Here is a 22,052-nt window from a genome sequence, read left to right on the forward strand (position 1 = left end):
ATCTTTAACTTTGTATTTTCTCTCACAGTTCCCTTTGCTCTGATAATTGTCCATTTTCTTTCACAGTTCTCCTCTACCCACAACTCTCCGTTTGTTCCCACAGTTCCCTGTCTCCCCACCCCCCAATTCTACATCCACCCCATAGTTGTGTGCAGCCCATAATTCTCCAGTCCCTCCCCAAATTCTGTCTTTACAATTCTCGGGATTGGAATTCCCTGGTTAACGATGCAACCTACCCACAGTTGCCACTTCACGCTGTTCTGTCTGTCAAGGAAAGGAGGTTGTGCCGGAAGGGAAGCCATTTACTTCATCAAGAAAGTTGCTGTGAAGAAGGAAGTCATGCCCCCTGAGCACTGCTGAGAAACATGTCAGATTTGCTTTCTAGTACAAGCTTCTTATCCTGGTTTGGGCTAGTAACTAACAGTTCCTGGCACTTGAGTAACTCTGCCCTTTACTTAGAGTCTAGGTCCCGTTGCATACAGGAACAGTCGCTGAGTCCGTAAGGAGAGAAAGGAATTAATGAATTTTGAAAAAGACTCATTCGGTAGTGCTTAGGGAACATTGGTAACATGCCGGGCCCTGTGTTAAGTGTCGGGAATACAAAGGTGAGCACCCCGGATGAAGTCCCTGCTTGAGGGCCAGGGCCCTCAATCATGGCACAGGACATCTACCTGCTTGCTCAGAAATGTCTCATCCCTGACCACGGCCACCTTCGTGGAGCTCAGTACCAAAGCTAAGGTGTCTCTTGTGGGTCTGCGCACCTGGAAGTCTCCCCCAGGCAAAGTCAAGGAGCCGGTGAAGGTGGCCGCTGATGTAGGCACAGTCTAGGTGAGGATAGCCTATCCGTGTCTATCAAGAGGAAGAATGAGGTGGGAGAAGCCATCCAAGAGAAGGTTGTCAAGCAAGAGGAACTCTTCATCACTGGCAAGTGAGGACCCACCTTCTTTGAGAGAATCCTAGCAAAAGAGGCCCGTCAGAAGACTTAGAAGGATCTGACGCAGAACTGTTTGGACGTCTGTTTGATTCACTGGTCACCGGGATTGCAGCCTGGGAAGGACTTTTTCTCCAAAGACAATAAGGCAGTGGCCTCACCAGTAAATTAACGTTCTTGGGAGCCTGGGGGACCGTGGAGGAGCTGGTAGATGAGGGGCTGGTGAGAGCCTTTGCAGTCTTCCACCACTTCTAGATCGAAAGGCTCTTGAGCAAACCTGGACTGAAATAGAAGCAAATACCCCACACGAGAAAAAATGGATCTAATACTGCCATTCCAAGGGCATCCCCGTTACAACTGACAGCCTTCTGGGCTCTCCTGAAGGACTCTGGGCCAAGTCCAAGGACTTTTCGCTTCTGGAGGGTCTCAAGATTAAAGTGATTGATGCAGAGCCCAAAAAACCCACAGCCCAGGGTCTGATTCAGTTCCCCAGCCAGGGGAAGAGGGTTGGAATCCCCAAGTCTGCGACAGTGGCATGCATTGTTGAGGACATCAAGGCTTTTGACTTTAAACTGAGTAATGATGAGATGGTGACCATACCTAACTCAGTAGAACTGGAGGGCCAAGCAGTGTGGATTCTAGCTCTCACTTAGAGGATTTATCCCTTTAGTGCAGACTTATTGAAGCTGAATCTCTTGATAAGATTACCTGGCAGGTTCTCTCTCTTGACTTGACTGCAGTGTAACTCTCTCTACCCGAGTCCCCTTTTAGCCAAGCCGATCTGAAATCCCAGTGACCCTGGCCTTGCTGTAGGCCAGAATCTAGGCAGGGTTGTGTCTAGGTCAGTACGGTTAGCTAGGAGCAGATTATCACAGGGAGGTAGAACTGATAAACAAATTACCATCTTTTTTCTTTTTTTCAATTATTTGATCCGATCACTGGGGAACACTGGAAGGATTTGAGGATTAAAAAAAAATAAAAGACGAATAATGGCACAAAAAATAAGTCCCTCCTCTTGTGGAATTTATGTCTCAGTAAACAAATTGCTCGACTTATGCACAATCCAACACAGAATTTCCAAGTGCCAGAAACGCCGTGAAGAAAACACAGCAGGTGGTGTAGCAGAGATGGAAGGGGTAGTGATGCTACCCAAGGTGGGGTGTGGGGAAGCCAGGTTGGAGCCCCCGGGAGCTTGTCAGAAAGGCAGAATCGCAGCCTCGCACCCCCAGCCCCTTGAACCACGGAGTCGCAAGTCTGCATTGTAACAGATCGGCCTGCACGGTACAGATTGAGAGCTTTGGATACAGCCTCAGATGTGGTCATCTGGAAAGACTTCTCCAAGGAGGTGACATCTGAGCTGGAACCTGAATGGTGCGAAGGACCCAGCCAAGTAAAGATGAGGACAGAGCGTAGTCCCGACCGTGGGATCGGCAAAGGAAAGCCTTCTGCGATGAGGACGAACAGAGGAAGGTCCGTGGGGCCAGCAACCCCCGCCCCTTACAGTTCAGGATTTCTTACTCACCAGGACCCGCCCTCTCTGTCACATCTGTATCAAGGGCCAGGTTATCATTCTGTTTAATATTTTCAACATTAGGGGCACCTGGGTGGCTCAGTCGGTCAAGCGTCCGACTTCAGCTTGGGTTACGATCCCACGGTTCATGATTTTGAGCCCCGCATCAGGCTCCAAGCTGACAGCGCGGAGCCTGCTTGGGATTCTCTCTCTGCCCCTCCCCCACTTGCATTCTGTGTCCCAAAATAAATAAACTTAAAAAAAAAAATTCAACATTATAAATCTTCAGAGCATAGATCAATAAATGATCATTTGAGTCTTCCCTCGAACTCTTAAAAAAAATTTGACTCCCTTGACCATTCAGAGAATGTTCTAAAATGGTGGATGATGGTCTCTTCATTTGGATCAGTCCCCACGTCTTATCTGAACCCCAGTTCCGTGCTTCCACGTGTACCCAGGACGTCACTTGTTGAATGTTTCTCTTAACTTCCAGCTAAACCTGTTCGTGACTCGACTCTGTGTTTCTCCTACAAATGTGACCCTTTTTTAGCTGCTTGCTTTCTCTCCGTGGGAAGTTCATTGGCTCATTTATATCTGATATCAAATCTTACTGGGTTGTTTTTTCTTGGCTCCTTCGACCTTTTGCCTTCAATCCCTACTGCCAGAATCCTAAAGCCATCATTTTTCCGACAAGGTCTAGGTTCTCCATCCCCATAGATTCCAGTCCCTGCTCTCCATTTCTAGGAATGAACAGGACACTTAAGGGTGAAAGGGTCTGTCCTGCTTTACTCCGGAATTAAGATGCAGGAAGAATTAAAAAAAAAAAAAAAAAAACACCACAGGTCTAAACTCAGGGTAGCATCTTCATAACATAGAAAATGTGGGCTGCCATCAAAACCCGTATTTTGGGGCGCCGGGGTGGCTCAGTCGGTGAAGCGTCCGAGTTCGGCTCAGGTCATGACCTCACCATTCGTGGGTTCGAGCCCCGTGTCGGGCTCTGTGCTGACAGCTCGGAGCCTGGAACCTGCTTCAGATTCTGTGTCTCCCTCTCTCATTCTGCCCCTCCCCTGCTCACACTCTGTCTGTCTCTCTCTCTCTCTCTCTCAAAAATAAACATTAAAAACGTAAAAACCCATATTTTATTTCAAGCGCCCGTCCAGTCTCCATCCGCTCCAAACTCCCAATAATAATAATAAAACACGTTTAAGCTCCCTAAAGTCTGGCACCGTAACCTTCGTGCCATCAGCTTTCTCTCCAAATAGAGATTCTGGCGACTTAAACGCCAGAGGCTCCTGTTAGCTACTTTTGGCAGCTTACGTGACTGATTTTGAATGTCAACATGTATAATGCTCAGAGGCTGACCTTTGCAGAACCACTAACTATATTCTTGGTGTCCTCTACCACTGACCACAACGCGGGAGTCATTTTAATGGGACTTCCCTTTTTCTTCTACGAGAAGGGCAGAGCGGCTAGTACAGTGACAGGCCTCTATTGTGGCTGAACGGTGGGAAAGGCATTTTGACAGGAAATAAAACCCTCTGATCCCCGATGAGGCCCTCACGCTCAAAATGTTTATCACCCAGTTGAAGGTTGGGAGCTTGCACTTGGGGTCGACCACGGTGTCCCGGGTTTGAGGACTTTCCACAGGTAAATGTCAAATGGTTTGGTGTTTCTCCTGACTTCTTTCTCCAAAAACTCAGACCAAATGGCATGTTGATTCAGTTCAGCTTCGGCTCCCAGAATATTCTTACGTTCTGTTTCAAGTTGAGAAAAATGTGCATGTGTGTGTAGAATGGCTTCCTTAAACCTTTGGAAAGCCCTTCTTTCAGTTTGCAATTTAATATTTAGTAAGTTAAAATTTCACCCACAACGGGCGCCTGGGTGGCGCAGTCGGTTAAGCGTCCGACTTCAGCTCAGGTCACGATCTCGCGGTCCGTGAGTTCGAGCCCCGCGTCAGGCTCTGGGCTGATGGCTCGGAGCCTGGAGCCTGTTTCCGATTCTGTGTCTCCCTCTCTCTCTGCCCCTCCCCCGTTCATGCTCTGTCTCTCTCTGTCCCAAAAATAAATAAAAACGTTGAAAAAAAAATTAAAAAAAAATAAAATAAAATAAAATAAAAATTTCACCCACAAGTGACTAATGTGGCCCCATTTTTTCTTTTTTTTTTTCAGAATTCTTAATTTTTTTTAATTTACATCCAAATTAGCGTGTAATGCAACAGTGATTTCAGGAGTAGATTCCTTAATGCCCCTTATCCATTTACCCATCTAGCCCATCCCCTGCTCCCACACCCCCTCTAGTAGCCCTCTGTTTGTTCTCCATACTTAAGAGTCTCTTATGTTTTGTTCCCCCTCCCTGTTTGTATGTTATTTTTGTTTCCCTTCCCTTATGTTCATCTGTTTTGTCTCTTAAAGTCCTCATATGAGTGAAGTCATATGAGTTTTGTCTTTCTCTGAATGACTAATTTCACTTAGTGTAATACCCTCCAGTTCCATCCACGTAGTTGCAAATGGCAAGATTTCATTCTTTTTGATTGCCGAGTAATACTCCATTGTGTGTGTGTGTGTGTGTGTGTGTGTGTGTGTGTGTGTGTGTGTATATATATATACGCACACATACCACATCTTCTTTATCCATTCATCCATCGATGGACATTTGGGCTCTTTCCATACTTTGGCTATTGTTGATAGTGCTGCTATAAACATGGGGGTGCATGTGTCCCTTCGAAACAGCACACCTGTATCCCTTGGATAAATACCTAGTAGTGCCATTGCTGGGTCGTAGGGTCATTCTACTTTTAATTTTTTGAGGAACCTCCCTACTGTTTTCCAGAGAGGCTGCACCAGCTTGCATTCCCACCAGCAGCGCAAGAAGGATCCTCTTTCTCCACATCCTCGCCAACATCTGTTGCCGTGGCCCCGTGATTTAACTTCACAGGCGACTTAGGTCTCTCTCAACTCTCAATCCAAGAGTGAGAGACGCGTCCTAGCCGTGGACAAAATATTCTGGAGATCGCACGTCAAGGTTGGTCTGCTAAGATGTGGAAATGTGCAATGACAGAAATGAAAGCGTGTGTGAGTGTAGCTGGCTGGGCTCGCTGGGGATCTTCCTTCTACAACAGGGATTGGCAAACTATGGTCTATGGGCCACATCCTCTCCACGGTCTGTTTTTGTCCGTTCTGGGAGCTGAGAATGGCTTTTACATTTTTAAATGGTTGAAAAAAACATCAAAAGAGTGTTTCTCAACACACAAAAATTACGTGACACGGAAATGTCAAGGTCCATAAATAAAGTTTTATTGGAACATGGCCACATTCGTGCATGTTTGTATCAACTATACTGCTTTTGCTCTACCCCTGCAGGGTTGAGTAGTTAGGACAAAGACCACATGACCTGCAAGCCCTAAATTATTTGTTCTTTGGCCCTTTGCGAACAAGTTTGCCAACCTCTACTCCATAGGACCATCTTTCCGTTACTCTTGTCTCTCTCCGAACTCCTGTGGCCAGAGCCCTGGACTGTCTGCTCCTCAGAAGGTCCAAAAAGCATGCGCCTCTTGGTTAAACTGTATAGATGTGCAGTAGCCTAGGTCTTAAGCAAAAGGAATTCTTTCTTTTTTTTTTTAATGTTTGTTTATTTTGATAGACAGCATGTGCGCGCGAGTAGTAGAGGGGCAGAGAGGGAGAGGGGGGATCCCAAGGTCCGCCTGGTCAATGCAGAGCCTGATGTGGGGCTCCACCTCACAAACCATGAGATCATGACCTGAGCTGAAATCAAGAATCAGAGTCTTGCCCGACCGAGCCACCCGGGTGCCCCAAGAGTTCTTGAGGGTTCTACATATCCTAGACCAGAGTAAGAGCTAGCGCTAGCCAGTGGTGAAGAGACCGAGCGTGGATGTTTGCCGGAGATGCTTAGAGTACCCCACTTCTCCCAGGACACTTGGCAGGGTGAGTGACTGGGGTGGGGTTAGGGCAGTCATGGAAGATCCGGGTTTGGAGATTTCTGATGCCGTTCATCTTTAGGCACAGTCAGTAGCCTAGCTGAGCCCGTGGGTGATCAACAGAACCTCTCTGGGATCATCTGTATAATCGGGGGGCGGGGTCGAGCCACTGCCCTGGAAAGACCCGTGGGCAGCAGGCTGTGCAACTGTCCCCTTCCTCATTGTGGTGTTAGGCAATACTTGTTGCGGAGCGGGGCCTGTCAGAGGATGTGTATATCTGCTTCGCGAGCCCGGATGTGTCTAGATCGTCCAACTTTCAGAGAGAGCTTCGGTTTCCAAGTTACCAAAGCCCTCGGCCCCCTTGAATGGTCGAGTCCTGTCCCTCCAGACCCCTTCCCGGTGCGTTGGAGTTGAGGAGGTGTGGAAGAGGTCCACGCACTCCCCCATTTGTCGGGGTTGCGGATTGTCCCTCTGACTCATTTGAGCACAGCTTCGGGCTTCCCGCTTGCCTGCCACCTCTTGCCATGTGACTTTCAGATGGAACAGGAAGTTCCTTCCCTTCTCCCACATCTCTGACCCATCCCGGACAACTCTGTCCCACCTGGGAGCAGACATCAGCAGCACTCCACGCACCTGCCCTTGGCCCCCTCGGCACCCTTTACATTTGGGGGCACAGTGCCTCCAGTGTGCGTGACCCTCTGAGAGCACCCGCATTTCTTTGTAGGCAGAGCCGCAAAGGGTTCTACTTCTGCCAGCGGAATTTCCAGAACAGGGGTTTCCTCTCTGAAGACCATCGCGCTTGTTCACAGGTACTGTTTGTTCTTGGGGGGATGGCAGGAAGAAGGCGTGGGAGAAAATAAGGACATAAGACATGGAAGTATAATCCATTTGGATTAAAAAGCAAAAGTTCATCTGTCAAGAGGAAATGAACACAGGTTACCCTGGGAAGAAAACCGTTGGTGTAGAGAAGTCTCCCCTCCTGCCCATTAATATGCCCCTCTCTCTGATAACCTGAAAAATAACTTCGTTTGTATTTACCAGGCTGCCAGGGTTTGATCCTGATTTCTTTGCTTTCCCGCGAGGTGACTTGGGGAAGGTTCTGGATCTTTTCAGACGTTCGTTTCCTAAGCGGGGAACATGGGGGATGCTAAGGGTTCTCCGGTGACAGGCTGGTCTGGTGATTAAACGCAAAGGTGTATGCCAAGTGTTTAGAGAGAGTTTGGCCCATAGTAGGAGCTCATATGGTGGTTCTTGTTCCCCTCCAGTTGTCTTTCTCCTTTCTTTTTTTAAAATAGGCTTCACACCCAGTGTGGGGCCTGACCTCAGGACCCTGAGATCAAAACCTGAGCTCAGATCAAGAGTCAGACACTTAACCGACTGAGCCACCCAGACGCCCCTCTTTCTCCTTTTTTAAACTTATTTACAGACCCACTTGCAACTTGACCGTCACTCTTTCGCAAACCGTAGCCCTTCTTGAACTCAGTGCTACGATAGTAAATGGAATCATCTCGGGGTCTTTTAGAGAAACACTGAAAGCCGGAAGCCAGTGATCTACCTCCAACCAATTGGATCAGAATCTCTAGAGATGAGTCCTAGGGTCTAACTCCTACTTTTGGGAGAGGCCGGCAGATGGTCCTAGTGGACGGGCAGGATCCAGGACCTGCTGTAACCATAAGCTGGATTCCTCTCCCTGAGCCCCCCGGAGCTGCACTAGAGAAGCCTTCAGGGGGCCTACCTGCCCAGCCCAACGGCCTTTTTCTCATCATCCTTGATCTCCTTGAATTTGTCCACATACTAGAACACTCCCTCGAAAGTTTCCCTTTCATTTTTATGTTCTCTCCTTCCCCGGTCTTTCCTACTCTGTCTTCTTCAGTACCCTCTTCCTCTCCTGCCCTCCCAGATGGGGCCTTGTGAACACCACTCTGACCTCTGCTGCGAGCCCGTGACTTGTGTCTCTAGCTGCCTGTTAGACACCCTGGCGGGCCCTTCACTTTGGCCCATCTCGTGATCAGAACCTTGGCTTTGCCATTGATCAGCAGGGAGACTTTGGGCCAATCACTTAACCTCTCCATGCCTCCGATCCCTTCCCTGTACAGTGGAGGTAACAACAGCGTGTACTTCCTAGGGTTGCCAGGAGGAATGAGAATTAAGTTCGTTAATTCGGGTAAAGGGTTTAGACCGGTACCTGGCCCACGGTCGTCCCACAACTGGGATCTGCTTGTTGTATGATGCATGCTATGTTCATTGCTGTGCTTAACCACCTCCCAGCGCCCCGCACCTCCCACCTCAGCACCACCGGCATTATCTGTGAGCCACACACACGGCAAGCTTACTGTGGCACAAACGTCCTTGAAGGCCGTGCGTTAATTCTCACCACCGTCTTGGGAAGTCAGGTAGTGTTATCCTCACTAACCTGGGCACCGGAGAGGTTGAGTAATTTGCCCACGGCCACAGAGCTGGTAAGATGCATGACCGAAATCTGAGCCCAAGTTAGATTCCAAAGCCCATACTTTCTCTACTATGATAGGAAGATGATTGAAAATCTCACGTGTTCATCTTCAATATGGTTAGCCTTTTTCGATAACTCAAACCTGGGGTGACCAACCATCCCAGTTTGCCCTGAACTGAGGGTTCTCCTAAGACGGGATTCTCAGCGCTAAACCAAAAAGTCCCAGGCAAACGGAGACAAATTGGTCACCCTATATAATCCTACCCAAGCTCTCCCCACCCACCTCCAAAGAAAGTAACCTTGGTCTAAATTACCTACAAAATTGCCTTAACTTTGTCCACAGAGCTGAAACGGTAGTGTGATACTTGTGAGTCATAATAAGAAATATTTATATGGTCTTCCAATGCCGGTTCCTGGCGCGGAGATCCTAAGACCTTTGGAATTTCCTCGGCAATGAAAAGCGTTTTTTTTGTTAAGTGAATGGCGTGACTTTGGGGAGGGGTTTAAGGATGGGGGCTGGTTGCCAGGGGAACCGAGCAAGTGCTCGAGGGTTGGAACTTTAAGTCCCTTTGGGGGGGGGGGGAGCGAGGGGGAAGGGGCCGGTGATGGAATTCAATCTCCAATAGTCAGTGATGTAATTGATCAAGCCTATGTCGCAGAGCCTCCATAAAAACCCAAGAGGACAGGGTCTGGAGAGCTTCTGGGTTAGTGAACACATGTGGTTGCAAGAAGTGACATGCTCAGCATAGAAGCTCCGCGCCCTTTCCCCTCGCCTTGTCCGATGAACTCTTCCATCTGGCTGTGCCACGCTTCTATTCTTTCCTAATACACCGGTGATCTAGTAAGTAAAATGGTTTTTTGGAGTTCTGGGAGCTGCTCTAGCAAGTTAAACCCAGGGAAAGGATCGTTGAAACCTCCAGTCCTATAGCTTGCCGGTCAGAGGCACGGGTGACAACTGGTACTTGGGACTGGTGCCTGAAGTTGGTGGCGGCAGTCTTGGAGGACTGAGCCCTTAACCTGTGGCATCGGATGTTACCTCTGGGTAGACAGTGTCAGAGAATGGAATTGAATCTGTGGGGCACTTGGTCAGTGTCCTCGGAGAACTGAGTGAATCGTTTTGGTGGTATTAGAAAAATAAACACACATGGGAGCTAGTAGTAAGAATATCAGCTGGGGGCGCCTCGGCGGCTCAGTCAGTTAAGCGTCCGACTCTTGATTTCAGCTCCGGTCGTGATTGCGTGGTTCGTGAGTTCGAGCCCCACATCGGGCTCCGTGCTGACAGTGTGGAGCTTGCTTGGGGTTCTTTCTCCTCTCTCTGCCGCTCCTGTGCTCACTTACTGTATCTCTCAGAATAAATAAAATAAACTTTACAAAATTATAAAAATAAAAAAAAAATTACCAGCTAGCCATGTGATGTTAGTTGTTTTTAGCCTCTCTGATGAAAAATCAATCTTCTATCTTAACAGTTAATTTTTTAATAGCCCTCCCTAGTCAACATAGATGGTTCCAATATATTCATTTAAAAATTTTTTTAAGGTTTTGTTATTTATTTTTGAGAGAAAGAGACAGAGTGTGGGCGGGGGAGGGGCAGAGAGAGAGGGAGACACAAAATCCAAAGCAGGCTCCAGGCTCTGAGCTGTCAGCACAGAGCCTGATGCAGGGCTTGAACTCACAAGCTCTGAGATCATGACCTGAGCCGAAGTCGGGTGCTTAACCGACTGAACCACCCAGGCGCCCCCCAACATATTCGTTTTTTAAAGTTTATTTCTATTTCAGTAAATTTGGGTTGGGGAAGTACTTTATTTTGTTGGGGTTTTTTTAATGTAAAGAATTTTTATTTTAAAGTGTGTGAGCAGGGGAGAGGAATGCCACCCAGGTACCCTTGCTTTGTTCAAATTTAAGAACTCTATTACAGAGAAGTAGAAATAAATTGTGATTTAAAACAAAAACAAACTGATGGGCACCTGGGTGGCTCTGTCGGCTGAGCACCTGACTTCAGCTCAGGTCATGATCTCGCGGTCCGTGAGTTTGAGCCCCACATCAGGCTCTGTGCTGACAGCTCAGATCCTGGAGCCTGTTTCAGATTCTGTGTCTCCCTCTCTCTCCGACCTTCCCCCATTCATGCTCTATCTCTCTCTGTCTCAAAAATAAATAAAAACGTTAAAAAAATTTAAAAAAGAAAAAAAAATTAAAGAAAAAAAGAATCTAACTGGTTTGGAAATCACACCTCAGAGTGTCTTAGTTATCAAACCAGTGCCCCGTATGTAGAACCAGTATTTTTAAAACCTATTATCTACTCTATCTGGTCATGTTAGATTTCAAATATTTAAGCTGTATTTCGGTTAACTCTGATTGAAGACCAAAGTGATAGTTTTCGAAAGGTAAAAAAAATCATGGCTCTCCTAAAAATGTAAGACGAACGCATGTTAAAGACTTAACTCATCGCTGTGGGAACTAGGACGATACTACAAGTAGCTCAGGGGAGAAATCAAAGAACAGACACACGTAGACCAGGAATGTTGAAATGAACGTGCCTCCATTTGCAGGATGGTACAGGTCTGTGGATAGTAATGATTACGCGCTGTGACCCGTCGTCTACAACATGTAGTCGAATAGCTCACAGACTCTGAAAAGCTAGAGTCAGGAAACCAGGAAGGGTGCCATCTAAACACACTGCTTTCCACTGGAGCACAAATGTTTCTCTGTCCCCACCATACGACAACATTTTTTGACCGAGATTTCCCCTTGGCGTGGTCGTGAGTGTTGGGGATCTTCTGTAGCCGAAGAATAAAACCTGAGGAGGTTTATTATGGAAAAACAAGGAGGCTTTTACTAAACTTCTTAGAAAGCCTTGACCGAATCCTTGCAATGAATACTGACGTCATATTTGTCATGCTGCAGAAAATTCGGTCTCCCCAAATGCATCCTCTTTGGTATGGTAACCAACGGTACAACTGGCAGATTCAGTCCTAGTTGACCCCCAAACTCTAGAACCCGTGTTGGTTTTGAAGGGGGGGGCTGTAGTGTGGTGGTATGGAAGGAGCTTTGGGAGTTCAAAGCATGGATGCCACTCTAGTTGTGGGCTTGGGACACATCTAAAATAAAAAAAATTGGGGGCGCCTGGGTGGCTCAGTCAGTTAAGCGTCCGACTTCGGCTCAGGTCACGATCTCGCGGTCCGTGAGTTCGAGCCCCACGTCGCACGTCAGGCTCTGGGCTGACGGCTCGGAGCCTGGAGCCTGCTTCGGATTCTGTGTCTCCCTCTCTCTCTGCCCCTCCCCTGCTCATGCTCTGTCTCTCTCTGTCTCAAAAATAAATAAACGTTAAAAAAAATTTTTTTAATAAAATAAAATAAAATAAATTTTAAAAAACCCATTCCAACTGTCTGATGACCTCTAACACTAGATGGGTTTTTGCCTTGTACTAGACACCATTCTAAAGTCTGGGTTTGTATTAACTCACTTAACTTCACAATGACCCTGGGAGGTAGCTTCTTCCCGTTTCACAACTGCGGAAATTAAAAAAACAAGTTGAACTCCCCCCATGTGATACAGCTAGTAACAGGTGGGACTTTAACCTCCATTCTTTAACCCAGATCATTCACGTGGCCCTATCTGGCCCTGATTTTTATGTCGTAAAAGCCAAAACAAAACAAAGACGGGTGACACCAGAGAAAAATGGGACCAACTTCTTTAGAAGTTTGTCTTCCCAGACTTGTCTTACAGTTCACCATTTCCCGTGTCTGTACTTCGATGAATATGTACGGGAACCAGAGTTCTCAGTTGGCCTGGAATCCGTTTGAGTTGGACAGAACAGTAAAGGCACCAAAAAAGAATCCTTGCATAAATGATTGGGCGGCAGGCTTGGACCCACCTCCTTCAAAGGTGGCATCTTCTATCTGTCCGCACTTGCACTTAAATCAGAATACCAACCTTCTAGATGGCTCCTATCCCCAGAGTATTCCCACGAACCCTTGGAGACTGGTGAAGAAATGCCGTCGTTGAATGATCCCAGAATTCGCAGTTTGAGACCGACCGCTTGATTTCTGAGTCTTAGAAGTCCAGCTATATTGGATCTCACAAATACCTGCTTGCAGCCGTCTTGTTACCCGGAAAACAGGTCAGGCAAAATTCGGGGTGATGAGGCCAGAGCGAGGCTGCACGTCAGTGGTATCGTTAGCATTCGGGTGACACCTGACGGGTTTGGGTCTGGGAATCAGAGATCCTCGGCTTAGCCCCCGAAGCCGGAAGCAAAACTCGGCAATTCACGGCAACTACCCGGCAGGCATTTTCCTCCTTTGACGACGAGGAGGAGGGGGTCTCATGCTGCTTGATTGCTAAGGTTTGCACTTGTATGTTTCTATCCTTCAGGACTGATACGAAGCGTTAGGTGGCTGTTTTGCATGTGTTTCCTATAATTGCTGCCCCTTGCCGTTGTATCCAAAAGAGACCAAGTGTTATGCTACTTTAAAAAATGTTTATTCTTTGTTTCTTTGATTTTTTTTTTAATGTTTATTTTTGAGGGAGCGCGCGAGCAGGGGAGGGGCAGAGAGAGAGGGAGACGCGGGATCCGAAGCAGGCTCCAGGCTCCGAGCTGTCGGCACAGAGCCCGACGCGGGGCTCAAACTCGCAGACCGCGAGATCATGACCTGAGCCGAAGTCGGATGCTTAACCGACTGAGCCACCCAGGCGCCCCTAAAACTTGGTTAAGTATTAATTTAAAAGGTATGTTGTAGAAAGTAGGTGCGGTTTAAATAAATGGTATGTAAATCTCCAGTTTTGTTGTTCTGTGACTATAAAGCCAAATTAAGGGCTTTGTATGTAACGGGATGTTCCTCCCCCCCCCCCCCCGCCAAAAAAAACCAACTAAAAGCAAAAGTTCTATTACTTGCATATTTACCTACCATCATCTGCTTTCCCTCATAAGGAAGCTCTCAGAGTAGGAATTTTCTCTTGTTCGGTGCTCTGTTCTACAGATGGGTGCTGGGGACATCGTTTGCGTGAAAGAGAAAACACAATCAACTTTTCAACAGTCAGCTTCAAGCACAAACATTTCCATCAGCTTTATGTTGTATTAGTAATTCCTGAAAATATGCCATCATCTACAATGTTTTACTAATTAACTTACATTAATGGAGCCCAGTAGCAAACGTGAGGTATCTTATTTTCATAGTATGAAGATTATTTCACATCAACAAAATTTTAGCACATATTTTTCTGTATTTTTTTTTTATTTTTTAGGGAGAGTGCACGCAAGCAGGGGAGAGGGGCAGAGGGAGAGACGGAAACTCTTAGGCAGTCTCCATTCTCAGTGTGGAGCTGTACATGGGGCTCAATCTCATGACCCTGGGATCATGACCTGAGCTGAAATCAAGAGTCAAACGCTTAACTGACTGAGCCACCCAGGCGCCCCTGTTACATATGTTTCTATTTGGCAAAGAGATCTATGAAATACAAAATAATTGTTATGTTGTGTTTCTACCATAAGCTTCCAATTACATAAATTCTTGTCTCCGGCGTTCAAGTATCAGGAGTTTGACGAAAGAAAAATTCTAGAATTTATAAACATCATAAATCTGTCATTTAGGGAATTAAAAACAATTGTTTTAATGTTTATTTTTGAGGGAGAGGGAGAGAGAATCACAAGCAACAGAGAGCCCAGTGCAGGGCTCGAACCCATGAACTGTGAGATCATGATCTGAGCTGAAGTTGCGTGCTTACCTGACTGAACCACCCAGGTGCCCCCCTAGGCAATTTATAGTTTAATTTTACAAGGTGTATTTTCTTCATTTTCATACCATACAAATATTACACCATACCCAAAACACCACATGTTTAAATAAGTTCAGTAAAATGAAAGGTGTGGGGCCAAGCAATAAATTTAGGATTAGATTTATGGGTTTTATCCTCTTGCTTATAGTCAGACTAGGATAACAGGTTGTACCAAAATGGCCACTGAAGAAGACCAAAGCACCTCACTGTTCTCAAGTTGGATGTGGGGAACCTCTGAATTCATATATACAATAGAGTTTATGTCAGATGGGCTTCTAAGGAGGGCCCCAAAGCTCAGATGGAAATGTTTCTACTAGAAGGTACGTAGGTATCTTGTTTAGGGTTTCCCCAGAGGCAAGGGGGTGAATGCCAGGAGGTTACTTGGAAGGTGATCGTGGGAAGTTTTGGCAAGGGAGTGTGGAAATGAGATGGGTAGGAGAAGAAAGCCAGTAAAGAGTAAATTATCAAGCCAGCGTCCATGCTGGGCGTCTGGTGCTCAGTCCCCCTGGGGAACGCCAGGAGTCCGTGTAGAGCTCTGCCAACCAAGAGGTGAGGTATCTGGGGTGTTGAGTCACCAAATCCCTGTCCATTACTAGTTTAGTTGTCATCAGTGACTACAAAGCCCTTTGATGAAGAGTGGCAAGGGTTCAAGGTAAGCAGCCCTCGGCAATGAACAGAGAGTGCCAAAAATTTTGTCAATGTTTGTTTATATTTGAGAGAGACAGAGTGCAAGCAGGGGAGGGGCAGAGAGAGAGGGAGACGCAGGGTCCGATGCAGGCTCCGGGCTCCGAGCTGTCAGCCCAGAGCCCGACGCGGGGCCCGAACTCACAGACCGTGAGATCCTGACCTGAGCCGAAGTCGGATGCTTAACCGACTGAGCCACCCAGGCGCCCCTGCTGCCATAGATTTTAAAAGGTCGACGGATGAACTGTTTCTTTCAATTCCTCTGTGCATTTCATTTGCCCCATGAGAATAAACTGCAGGGCCAGGAAGAACACTTATCAGGTGACCTCATTCTTTTTATTTATTTATATTTTATTTTAGAGGATGAGCATGGGGAGGGGCAGAGGGAGAGAGAATCTTTTTAAAGTTTATTTATTTTGAGAGAGTGCGCACGAGCAAACGAGGGAGGGGCAGAAAGAGAGGAAGAGAGAGAATCCCAAGCAGGGATGTGGGGCTTGAACTCCCACACCGTAAGATCACGACCTGAGGTGAGGTGAAGAATTCACCTGAGGTGAAGTCAAGGGTCGCTCAGTGGATTGAGCCACCCAGACGCTGAGAGAGAGAGAGAGAGAGAATATATCTTAAGCAGGCTCTACACTCAGCACAGGGCCCAATGTGGGGCTCGATCCCAGCAGAAATCAAGAGTCAGATGCTCCAGCAACTGAGCCATCCAGGTGCCCTCATTCTATTCCCATTTTTATATTTTACTACCTCTAGTAGTAAATACCTCCAACATCTTAAGGCCGACTCCAGGCTGGAGCTCTCTGTACCCATTTTCTTGTCTGTGAAGTGGGAGGCGTGGACCATGTGATTCCCCGAATTTCTTCCATCTTAAGATTCTATGTTTGATGCAAATGAATGTCTCCTTTTCTTATTAGAAGAGGTCAGTGCAGGGGCGCCTGGGTGGCGCAGTCGGTTGAGCGTCCGACTTCAGCCAGGTCACGATCTCGCGGTCCGTGAGTTCGAGCCCCGCGTCAGGCTCTGGACTGATGGCTCGGAGCCTGGAGCCTGTTTCCGATTCTGTGTCTCCCTCTCTCTCTGCCCCTCCCCCGTTCATGCTCTGTCTCTCTCTGTCCCAAAAATAAATAAACGTTGAAAAAAAAAATTAAAAAAAAAAAAAAAGAAGAGGTCAGTGCAGGTTGGCCAGACTGGGCAAAAGGTAGGAGGTGGAATGTAATAGTGTTTTAGTCTAGACCCTTCTGGATGCAGGACATAAAAACTCACTCAAACTAGCTCAGGGTCAGAGAACGTCTATTAGAAGGATCCAGGGACTCCTAGAGACGGAGAGCTCAAGGAACAGAAGAATCCTAAAACTAACTTGAGATAGAGAGACAGTGATATGATATAGACAGTTATAGACAGTTACAGGTATATAGATGGAATTACAGAGATGTAAATATATAGAGATACTATCATAGACCTAAGGATATCGATAGCTACACATATAGAGAGAGAATCACGCACAGAGTGATAGAGGTATAGCGATAGAGTTATGGACATGTCGATACAGATATGGCGTTAGATACTCATGGATACATGGAGAGAAACATACACAGAGAGGGATAGACATAGAGCTATATAGAAATAGGTGCACGTGGGTGTAGTTGTAGAGATACTGTGATACGGGGTTATATATATGTCGCTAGATATGTAGATTGTGTATAGATATTGATATGGATACGGATATAGACATAGATGCAGATAAAATGGATAAGAACCACCTAGTCCCTCAGCATTTGCTCCCTTTCTGCTCAGTGGCCTTGTTACTCCTCTCCCCCGTCAGTCCCCTGCCCTAACTTTGGCTTGGACATGCCTTGACTTGTCCCATGCCACTCTCCAGTTGACCGACAGACTAATGACCTTAGTGTTCCAATTCCAAAGTCTTGGAGAGGAAAAGCATGGCTTGTATATCCACCCTGGTCCAATCAGCCACGGCCAAGGACTGGTGAGTCACAGGGCACAAACGTGACTACTAAGCCTACTGTGTTTTTAGTACTGAAGGGAACTAGTTTTAAAGTTGACGAAGGAAGGGCACCTGGGTGGCTCCGGGTGTCGAGTGTCTTGACTTCCGCTCAGGTTATGATCTCGACGTCATGAGTCCCGCGCTAAGCATGGACCCTGCTTGGGATTCTCTTTCTCTCCCTCTGTGTCTCACAGCATGGATGTGTGCTCTCAAAAAAAAAAAAAAAAAAAGAAGTGATGAGGGAGTCATAAGGTGTCCAAGCACCCCAAAATGTGTCTTCTTAATTATTCTTAAGGAGTGCTAGAGGCATGGTTCTGCACTTAAAGAGGATGAGGGTGTTTGGGCTGCAAGTGATTCAAAGCAAGTACTTATTTATTTGTTTTCGGAAACTTTTTTTTTTTTTTAATGTTTGCTTGTGAGAGAGAGAGTGCTTGTGTAAGCAGGGAAGGGGCAGAGAGAGAGGCAGAGGATCCAAATTGGGCCCTGCACTGACGGCAGAGAGCCCGAAGTGGGGCTCGAACTCACGAACCGTGAGATCGTGACCTGAGCCGAAGTCGGACGCTTAACCGACTGAGCCACCCAGGCGCCCCGTGATAAGTGTATTCTTAATCTCCTTCACCTATTTTATCTATCCCCCCACCCACCTCTCCTCTGGCAATCAATAATTCGTTCCCTAGAGTGAAAAGTCTGTTTTCATGTTTGTCTCTCTTTTTCTTTGTTCGTTTGTTTTGTTACGAGTGAAATCCTTTGCTATTTGTCTTTCTCCGACTTCTTTCACTGAGCATTATACTCTCTAGATCCATTCATATTGCTGCAAATGGCAAGGTTTTATTCTTTTTATGGCCGAGTAATATTCCACTGTATATACATAATCTTCTTTATCCATCCATCTATCGCTGGACACTTGGGCTGCTTCCATGATTTGGCGATCGTAAATAATGCTGCAGTGAACATAGGGGTGCATATATCTTTTCAAATTAGTGTCTTTGTATTCTTTGGGTAAACACCCCACAGCGACATTACTGGATCTTAGGGCAATTCTAGTTTTAATTTTTTTTTTTGTTTACACAGAAACTCTAAGTTCTACACCCATTGTGGGGCTCCAACTCAAAACCCCAAGACCAAGAGTTGGACGCTCTACTGACTGAGCCAGCCAGGCGCCCCTCCATGTTTAACTGCTTGAGAAGCCTTCGTACTGTTTTCCACAGTGGCTGCACCAGTTTGCGTCCCCACCAACGGTGCCCGAGGGTTTCTTTTTTTCCACATCCTCGCCAACACTTGTGTCTTGTGTTTTTGATTTTAGCCCTTCTGCTGGCAGGTGTGAGGGGATAGGTCATTGTGGTTTTGATTTGCATTTCAAGGAAAGTATTTTAAAACAGCGGAAAGGTAATACCAAAAGGTACATATGCCCATAAAAAATAGCAAAGGAAAAAAAGGTGACACATACAAGAGGCTACGAGGTTCAGAGAATTATTATTTCTCCTCCTCCTCCTCCTCCTCCTCCTCCTCCTCCTCTTTAGAGTTTATTTTGACAGAGAGAGAGCGCAAGTGGGAGAGAGAGAGAATCGCAAGCAGGCTTCGCACTGTCAGTGCAGAGCCCGATGTGGGGTTCTTGAACTCTCGAACAAGAGATCGTGACCTGAGCCAAAGTCAGACGCTTACCCGACTGAGCCACCCAGGAGCCCTGGGGTCCAGAGAATTTCTTAAGAGAGCTTAGGATGCCGTATCGTGCCTCCTGCCCTAACAAAGTGCCTGCCTCCCAGAAGGAGACCCCGAGACTTAAATATGAGTGAAAATGACTTACAGATGATTCAAGACAACAATGGTAAACAAGAGGGTAGGTGAGACAAAGAAAGGAAGGAAGCCATACGCAGAGTGTGTATTTAGGGAGCTCTCGCTGTGGTCCCCATCCTGCTAAGCAGTTCTCAATAGCACAGGACCACCCTCATGAGGGCCTAATGGAAATGTACGGTGGGTTTTTAGTAGACGTGATGATTAGAGGTACTAATGTCAGTTAACGCTAGACATCCTGAACTATATTACCAACCCCAAGCTCTCTGACACCAAGTGGATACTAAATACAGCTTTTGAAAAAAAATTTAAACGTTTATTATTTTTGAGAAAGCACAAGCCGGGGAGGGGCAGAGAGAGAGGGAGACACAGAATCCGAAGCAGGCTCCAGGCTCCGAGCTGTCAGCACAGAGCCGGATGCGGGACTCGAACCCACGAACCGCGAGATCGTGACCTGAGCTGACGTCGAACGCTTAACCGACTTGAGCTACCCAGGCACCCCAAGTGGGTACTAAATAAATTACTGTATAAACACACACAATGTGTGGAATAAAAGCCAGAAGCAGAGCAGAGTGAATCTTAGCCACAATGGAAGAGAAACTTCATTCACTCCTTTTTCCATCCATTTATTCATTGAAACAAGATTCCTTGTTTGCTGAAATGAACCCTACTTTTGAGTTTCAAATACGGTCTTTTGGGTCCTAGTTGTTTTTTCCCCCCACCTTCCTACAAAAGAAAATGTTAGAATCATGGAGCTTTGGAGAGAGACACTTAAGGATCCAGAATCCTTTGCAAGCATGATACAGACGTAGTGAGGCCTGAGGACGTGAACTGACTTTGCGCGAGTGGAGGCAATTAGTTGGTAGAACCCTGAACTGAATCCAGATACTCCCTCTCTCAAAAGGACCGGCATCCCCGTGGGTCAGATCAACGTCATGGTTTGGGACCAGTTATTATCTGAGCAAAGACAGTTTTTAAGATTCCCTGTTTTGTAAAACCCCCGCCATCTACAAACTGTTTTATAAGACAATTTATGCCAGTAGGGAACATCGATAGGTATAGAACCCAAAGCATTTATCTTCTTCCTTCCTTGTTTCCACAGCACCTAAAGTACTTCTGTTAGCACTGACACCGTTAATCCTAATGTATTGACATCCCCGTCACCCAAGGCACGGGATTATCTCTTACTCATCTTTCCATCCCCGCCGGACACAGTGTCCTGCACGTGATTGGCAGGAGTACAATAAATGGGTTAAAGGAATAAGTCTGCAAACCCCATGAGAACCGTTTGCAAATCGGAAGGTATGTAGGTGAAAAAAAAAAAAAAAGAACGAAAATATATTGTTTTAGCAAATGTTGCTACTTTCATCCTTAAAAGAGGCATCACAGAGATAGTTGCAATTTAACAGTCCACGGAGCAGCTCTTAGCCAGGCTTTCCCAAGTCAAGTCAGAGCGACTTGGGACAAACGTCTGTACTTTGAAGGCCCATGTAAACGGAGTTGCCCGGGTTGAATTCTCAGAAATCAGCCTGTAGGGTATGCCGAGCTATTATATTCAATCGTGAACAGGAAAGCAGCACAGGATATTTACACATGGAGCAGGAAGGAAGTATATAGGGTGCACTCCAGCTGTACCCCCACCCCCCACCCTGTAAAGACAAAAAGAAAAGCCCTTGGTGACTGAGTGCCATAGGTGGGAAACATGAATTGAGTCAAAGTCAAGGGCGCTAACATTCAGACAGTGAAATTTCATTCACGGGCAAGGAGATCTCTCTAGACAGTAGTGACGTTTAAAGCGTCCTCGGGGCGCCTGGGTGGCGCAGTCGGTTGAGCGTCCGACTTCAGCCAGGTCACGATCTCGCGGTCCGTGAGTTCGAGCCCCGCGTCGGGCTCTGGGCTGATGGCTCGGAGCCTGGAGCCTGTTTCCGATTCTGTGTCTCCCTCTCTCTCTGCCCCTCCCCCGTTCATGCTCTGTCTCGCTCTGTCCCAAAAATAAATAAACGTTGAAAAAAAAAAAAATTAAAGCGTCCTAGATCACAGACTCCCTTAAAAATCAGATGAAAGCCGGGGTGCCTGGGTGGCTCAGTCGGTTGAGCGTCCGACTTCGGCTCGGGTCATGATCTCGTGGTCTGTGAGTTCAAGCCCCCCGTCGGGCTCTGGGCTGACAGCTCAGAGCCTGGAGCCTGCTTCATATTCTGGGTCTCCCTCTCTCTCTCTCTGCCCTCTCCCGCTCATGCTGCCTCTCTCTGTCTCTCAAAAATAAACAAACACTAAGAAAAAATTTTTTAAAAAAATCAGATGAAAGCCGTGCTGACCCTCACCAGCACATACTCCCCGACATCGAAAATCTGCACTGTTGCTGGTGGTGAACGGGCCTTCCTCCACCACCGCCAGGCCATGAATTCCTACTAGGAAGAAGGAAATCTGGCAGCCAAATTAACCACCAGCGGGGTCTGACTCCCACATCCATGTTCCTTCCATTTTGTCGATGGGTGACCGTGGACGAGACGTTAACTGCTCCAGACTTCACGTGGCTCATCCGTAAAACGGTGTGATGGTATCTACCTTATTGCCAAGAGTAAAGAATGACTCTGAAATGTCCAGCATGTGATAATCCCTCCACAAATATCAATTTCTCTTCAGTTATCAAGTGGGAGGTCCTAGGAGCGGGCAAAATTGGAGGGAAAATGAATCACGGTGTGATTTTTTTCTCTTTCAAGTTGACCTTCTTTTTTTTCCTGCTCCCCAAGAGGTGTGGGTCATGATGTTGAAGAGGGCCAGGTGTTAGCGGGCCATCCCAGGTCCCCAGGGAGGAAAAAGCAGAGCCTGTCCGGCAGACACATTTCTACCAAGCGGTCCCCACAGGGCCTGGCACTTGGTAGGGTCCAGATAAATGAGCAAGAAGGGAGGGAGAAGACGCAGAGGGAAGGAAGGAGAGGTGGGGGACCAGGAAGGGAAGGAAGACTGAAAGCGGTTGGGATT

The 22,052-nt window shown here is 46.9% G+C and overlaps 1 pseudogene; it reads left to right on the top strand.

Moving 5' to 3' along the window:
• Positions 1-618: 618 nt before the first annotated feature.
• On the top strand, positions 619-1,584 carry LOC124509614 (aldo-keto reductase family 1 member B10-like; annotated as a pseudogene).
• The last annotated feature ends 20,468 nt before the right edge of the window (positions 1,585-22,052 follow it).

Source organism: Lynx rufus, unplaced genomic scaffold, assembly GCF_022079265.1.
Source record: "Lynx rufus isolate CCGP_SWC_20201006 ecotype Redwood Valley unplaced genomic scaffold, mLynRuf1.p SCAF_14, whole genome shotgun sequence".
NCBI classification, from domain to species: domain Eukaryota; kingdom Metazoa; phylum Chordata; class Mammalia; order Carnivora; family Felidae; genus Lynx; species Lynx rufus.